Source organism: Parus major, chromosome 4 (genome assembly GCF_001522545.3).
Source record: "Parus major isolate Abel chromosome 4, Parus_major1.1, whole genome shotgun sequence".
Taxonomy (NCBI): domain Eukaryota; kingdom Metazoa; phylum Chordata; class Aves; order Passeriformes; family Paridae; genus Parus; species Parus major.
Window position 1 is genome coordinate 15,793,875 of NC_031771.1, and position 7,442 is coordinate 15,801,316.

A 7,442-nucleotide genomic window follows, 5' to 3' on the forward strand; every position below is an offset into this window, starting at 1 on the left:
AACAAAGTGGTCACATATCTGACAGGTCCCCCAGGAACCTGATTGGACTGATTAATCTACAATATCTGTTTCTGTAGTCTGGAAGAAACTGTTCGGTCTCTGACCAAAAAAAGCCAAAATTAAATTTAAAACCATAGAATTAGTAGAATGAAAAATAGGAATGGGCACAGTCCCATTATATGGGTGCTGTGAGACTGTGACACCACAGCTTGAAGTGTCCCTGTAGCACCATCAGCACAAGGTTATAGATCCAGGAATGCACACCGTGGTTCCTACTGGCTAGATGGTGTGGAGTGTCCCATAAAATGGTGTCTCAGGAAAGGAGCTGAGCACTGCATGAGTCACAGGCATCAGAATGTGAGGCCATGACTTCTGCAAACATCTGCCTGTGGCAGGTCATTATAACAGGGCACAGGGATGCTTTCCTGAGCCACGTGCTGAAAGCATTTGTCCTGCAATGCCACATGATCATTTACAGTGAGTACAGAGTCCCACTTTGTGAATTCACTCCCCAAGTTTTCCCTCTTTCTTTCTCTCCCACCTGATGAAATTGCTGTCTGTGGCAGTGACAAGGCAACACGTAAATACCTTCCAGAAAAGTTATTCATCATTAATGAAGACATTTTGAAGTCCTAATCAAACAGCATTTGCAGGAAAAAGTTTTCAATGAGAATGGCATTAAATAATTTAATTTAAAACACATGAAGGGATTCTTCTTTGCACATGCCTCTTGCTTCTCAACCCTCCAGTTCTTTTTCTGTCCATTAAAGGGTAAAAAAGGAAAAAAAAAAAAAAAAAAAAAAAAAAGGCATTTTGGGGTTAAATGATTTCACATAAAGTCTTTGCTACTTAGCTCCTCACAAACAAGAGCTGCAGAAAGACTTTAGACTCAGGGAGAAGTGCAGCAGGGATTTTTGATACCAGAAATCTCTAGGGGGAAAAAGCAGCATCATGAAAATAACTGGCTGGAAAATTAAGCTGGCCAAAACGAGTATATAAATAAAGTGGAAATGTTTAACAGGGAAGGAAGAGCTAACCTCAAGCTGGGGTGAATGATCTTTCTGTGACGTCTCTCTAGAGCAACTCCTGGTGCTCAGTCAGGAATTACAGGGTCGATGCAGAGATTATTTGGTATTGATCTTTGGCCCAGCTTTATGCAGAGCATATGCCTGTAAAATTACAATGGTCCCTGAAAATTTATTAAAATGGCTTAAAATTTATTAATCACTTTGGAAATGCAGGTCATGGACTCTGAACTAGAATAATAAAGCTTTAAGCCACTACCAATTATCTGAGAAGTTTGTACAACACAATGGTTTGATTACCCTGTGTGCAGGTTTCCCAGCTAAACTGTAGTCAGACCACATTTGCCATCTGTCCTTTCCTCAGGAAATGGGGTTTCCAGCCCTCCCCAAATTCACACCATACCCCACCATCAACAATTATTCTCATCAGTGAGGTATATCTGCAAATTTTTACAAGGTTATTTAAATATATTATTGTCATCAGAATCAAAATGTGCCAGACATGAGAAATGGGAGACATTAGAAAAAGCTATGGGCACATATTACTGTTCATGGGGGTGCTTTCTTATCTACACAGCAATAATGGCTGTGCTGTCATATCCCATTGCTCCTGATAAAGGAAGAGGTCATTGTTGTACATATTTTTTGACAGAATGAGGTCGCTGATGTTATCTCTGATTAGTTGAATAATGGTCATGACAGATTCTTAGTTGTCTTACCTTAGAAATGGCAGTCTGCTTTCCTATCCTGGCTGACCTTTTTTTCTTAAAGGGAGCTGTACTTGAAAAGCAGCCTCAGAAACTGAGAACTGTGGGGGCTGGGTTTTCTCCTCTCTTCTGTGCAAGGGTAGTGTAAAAGAAAAGGGGAAGAAACTTTAGCGGCTACCGTAGCAACAAGCACTCCTGTTCATCTTGCAGCACGCCTGAAGGATGCGATCTCTGTGGAAGAAATTCCTCCACCTCAGCTGTGGCAGACTGCTGCCCCTCAGATGAGGAGGGAGAGCTCCTTGCAAGGTTATTTTATTAGATCATCTGCTTTGCCCTCAGTAGCACCTCAGCCCTGTGCCCTGCTAGCAAGCATAATAATGTGACTAAAACACCTCTTAACATTTAACAGCCCCATTAATTCTCCATTGATGCACCACACAGACTAAGGGATTTGCACCCTTGACCTTGGGCATCTAACACATAAAATATTAGATTATGTTTTTGCTACTCTTTTGTACACTCTCAGTCTTTCAGTGCTGGGAGCACAGACAGGTATAACCAGCTTAGTCAGACAACATAAAAATTTAAACTTTTCTGGCAAAGACAAGGCCATAGACACAGGAGAAATTCAGTGTCCTTGTCTTGTTTAATAAGTCTGCAAGCTGGAAAGTCTTATTAAGCATTCAGAAAACAGAACATGACACACTTAAAGAAAGTTTGTGGAAATTACCTTTTCTTTTTTTTAAATTTCTGTTGAAGTCTCCTTGAAAAACAAGAACCGAGAACAGAATTCTCATTTTTGGTGCCTTACAGTAATTTGGATTGAATGCGAACTGTTTTCTTTTCCTCTCCATTCAGTTAGCAAGCAAATGGAAAACATATTTTGTTTGAAAAACCTTTAGGGACTGAATAGAAATGAAGTTATTCTAAACAACTGCTGCATTAGAGAAGTCATATAAATGAGGTTCTGTTTTCCTTCTCTTGAATTTGACTTGAAATGCAATGAGCTACATCAGAGACACACCCTATAAGGAACAGTTAAATTATAGGGAGTAGAAAAGAAAGTTAAAGTAAGAGCTAGAGCTGACCTGTATCTGTTCTCTGGATCACCCTTCCTCCCTGCCCACCCTACCTGGATAAATTCAAAGGGTTTAGTGCATGTTCTTAGCTACTCTCTCAAGCAGCTCATGGGAACTAATAAATCACTAAGACTTCGTGAGGACAAACTTCAGTGAGTTAGGCAGCTGCTTTCCTGGAAAACTCCTTCAAACACCACTTGTATTTCCAGCAGGAAGAAGGATGAGATGTGGATGCAGGGTGTCTGGAAAGCAGGAGTACACTCTCAGGTGAAGCGTGGTGCTCTGTTTCTGAGACCAGTGTGCCACATGCAGCACCTCTCTGGATCTGTCAGGAGTCCTTTCCTCTCTGGCAGGATAGCAGGGAGACTCTGCCCTCTGCAGTGTCAGTCCTAACCAGGGAGCCCTTAGGGCTTGCTAGGCACTCTGAAGGTCTGATACTGTAGGTCTTTTGAGGCATGTTCTAAGCAGCAACACCTCTTTTTCTTTACATTAAATGACTCCTCATTTTGCATCCTGTTAGGAAACTAACTCAAAGTGCTGTAGTGCTCCAGCTCATCATCCTCTATCATTCACTACAACGAAAACAATGGAACAACTCCTTCGTAGAAAAAAGAGAGGGGGTAGTCTGGGATGGAGAAAAACAGGCTGACAATCTGAAGTTATAATCACAAAGAGAAAGACAAAATAATACTTTCTGAGGTTGTTACCAGGAAAAGTTAATAAAGCACTAATGAATATTAATTTATATCCATATAGATTGCTAACTTCTATGGTTTTGCTGACATGGTGAGCAATCAGTATTTAAATGTCTGGTATTTCTTTTGATTTGCCACAATTAATGTTTCATGGAGTGTATGTGAGTCTATAAATTAAAACATTTAATTACAAGTTGTTCATCTTGAGTTTTTTTTGTAAAGACTGAATGGCAAACAGAGCTGCAAGGCTGTGACAAACTCAGAGTCAGGATGCTGATATAAATATGGGTAGATGATGCTAAGTTAGTTATTTCCTTTTAAATCTCTTCATATCCTGAATGGAAACATGGCTTTAGATGAAAATGCTCATTATACAAATTAGGTGGATGTTATTATTGAGCACATTAATCATTTTTTCTCCAAATGTTCACTTTACAAATGTAATTATTTTTAATCATACTTGTTCCACTAAATTAGAGATTTGGTTTCCTTTTACACTCAAATTCAAGGTCTCTGTATATAAAAGCACATTATTTTTTATAGATTATTTCCTGTCATTTTACTTCAAAAGCACCTGATAAAATTTCAGTAAATGTGATTAAATAGCACAGGAAAGTTGCCATGGTATTTTTCTTCCTTTCAGCATCACAAAATCACTGGTTTCTCTATGGCAGGTTTAAGGCTTCACAAGAGTGTGGGTGTATAATTAACCTGATTTCTTAATGAGTGTATAGAAAACATGTTTTCTTGCAGTTCAGTGACTGATTGTAAGCCATTGAGTATTTAGCCCTGGCAGAAGATCAGGACAGAGCTTGTATGATAATCAAATACCACCTATAAGTTATTATGAAGTCTCATAAGGTACTTAGTAGACCTTGTTGACACCTCAAAAACAAGCACAAATTCTATTCCATGCTTAAAAATCCCAAGTCCTCAAACCCACGGGAGATTTTACGACCTGCCTTTCCCCTGGTCATTTGCAGCAGAAAAAGCAGCCCAGCATCTTGTATTATCAACAACCATCTGGCAAAATTTCATTGTCTGAGCTTTTTAGCTGCTTTATGAAGAACAATTTCCACAATGAAGACAGTGGAGGCTCACAACCAGATCCAGACATTTTCAGTACTGCCTCTCTGTTGGTGTGTATAATTAATATGGACTTTGAGACATTAAGCAACAAATTCTGTAACTGGAAGATATTTCATGTGCAGATTAGGAGGTAACCATCTGCCACATTCTTTATGCAGTGCTGTGGTTTGTTTTAGAAGGAGAAGAAAAAATCCCAGCATATTCACTGTTTAGCAAAGACCATGTATGTTCCCAAGAAAGCTTGGCTTTGCCTTTGCTGGAAATGTACTTCAGTTACAAGTGTAAATATACACTGTCTGTGCACATTTTCTACAGCAATTTTGCTAATATTTTAAGGAGTCATACTTCTGCCTCTCCACAATTTGTCTCCTAAAGGCACCATGCAAAAATGTGGATGAAAAAAAGAGACTAACTAATGGGAAATTGTAGTTTGTGGTGATGCAGAGATGTACTATGAATATTTGTATTAGTTAAAGGGAACATAGGCATTCATAAACAGGTAAAAGAGAACATGCACTCAAAAACTATTCCATGAATAAACACTGTTTTACCTCATTGTGTTAAGAATTTAACACATTTTGAAAAATTGTATGAAAGATTGTTCTTTTTCCTTCTTTATACTACAGGTTGCTGAGCACAGTATTATAGCCTTGATGGTTTATGGTTTCAAAGGCATTTGAAAGGCAGTGAAAACTGGCAAAACAACCATAGCAGTTTTGTGAAAATGAGCAAACATCTGTCATTAAAGCAGGATCAGGAAAAAAAGACACTGAAGATGTTGGATATTTTAATTAATCCACAAGGGCTGTGGATGTCATTCCTGTTTAGATTTTAAAGCTCTTACTAAGATGGTTCTCTTAGATTTACACATGAAGTTTAAGGAGGCAGGGAGCTACGTTTCACTGAGTTGTGCTTGACTCATAGTGTCCTGTAAGACCATAGGAGAAATGTTTCTCTTTTGAACTTCCCTTTGCAATGTAAGGCTTGTTTTTTGTTCCTTCTGCTCCATAGTGGACTCACACCCTCTTTGTAGTTCTAAATATAAAACTCCTTGGTGAATGACCACAGAAATCTAGTGTCATACACTGCCAGGGCAGGAATTACCTTGCCAGAATTCTTGCACCTCACTGACACATTAAAGGGCTGGCAGCTCCAGGGGTGGTGGGATGGATTTAGTTTGGTTTTCTCTGGGTTTTTGTGTCACTGTTTGCTTGTCAGAGGCTGATGGAGGTGACTCAGCCACATCAGTTCCTTCAGTTGGAGGCTGCTAATATATCTCTCTATTAGCTTTCCCAGTTTTGTGAAAATTTTCGGGAATTTACCACCTTTAAGATTTCTGCCTTTTTGTCAAACTTGATGGAAATAATTGCATTTACTGGGGAAGATGAAGTGTAGATGTGCACACACAAAGAGCACAATTATATAGCCTTCGTTTCCTTAGGGAAACTGGACAAAAAGTGTCCACTGCATCCCCAGTCCCCATCAGAACACACCAGTGAAGTTGTCTTTCTTGAAATGCATTTAATTGTGTCACAGTTTTAAAAGAGAATGAGTGGTGTGAGTTCGTAGTAAATGGGCTGGGATTTTTTTTATTTTTTTTTCAGTCCTCAGAATCCTTGACATATAACCTTTTGCTTATATAAAACACTTCAGCTGTTCATTCATAGGTTTAACTATGCTGAAGACTATCCAGTGGAAAGAAATCTTATTATCTCCAGCTTAATATTTCATTATCTGGCACAATATGAGGATATTAGACTTTGATTGCTGATTCTCTTCAGAGATTACAGCATTTAAATTCTTATTCCCATCTGCATTTTAAGCTTAATCTTTTTTTTTTAAAACTGGTCACATTTATGTTGCATTTAAATCTTGTCTTTCAAGTTTTCGGGTTAAAAAGTTTAGGTGCAAAATATTCAAATTAGATTTGTCCTAAATTTCCCAAACTATTCTGGTGTTCACCCACTCATTTCACATCCTAACAGTATACAGACATAATAATGAACATCAAGGAATTACAATGGTCATTCACTACACACCAAGATCGCACATCTGACCAAAAAAATAAATCTCTTCAACAAGAATATGATGACCTTACGCACCTAAACCTTTTACAGAGCTATTAATCTGTGACAATGTCACCCAAAGTTACAGTAAATAAGTTACTGAAGTAGCTTTATGGGTCACAGTAATGTATCTGTTTGGAATCCGTTGTACTCAGACAGGCATATACATTTGTTGTAAATGGATCTTCAATCTCTATGAATCATTTTATTCTTTTTATACACACAATAAAATTGCCATTTTTATGGCAAGGCTTGATGCATGATATGACTGAAGAGCTGTATGAGTTAATTAAAGAATAAAGGGCTGTCCCTTCTGCTCTATATTTCTGTTCATGACATTAGTATCTGAGAAACACTGTTTTGTACCACACAGAAATTTTGACTGTAAGGGAATCATAGAGGTTGAGGTATGCATACTTTCATACTGTGAAGGGCATGTGATTTGGTCCAAAATCCTGAGGCTTTGTATCACCAAGGCAAGCATTCTCCCTCTGAGGCACAGAATCACAAAGTCACTAGGTTGGAACAGACCTTCAAGATCATCGAGTCCAACCCATGCTCCGACACCTCGACTAGACTGTGGCACTGAGTGCCACATCCAGTCTCTTTTTAAACACATCCAGGGATGGTGACTCCACCACCTCCCTGGGCAGAACATTACAATACTTTATCATCCCTTCTGTAAAAAACTTTTTCTTAATATCCAACCTATATTTCCCTTGATGCAGCTTTAGGCTGTGTCCTCTCATTCTGTCAGTCGCTGCCTGGTGAAAGAGACCAA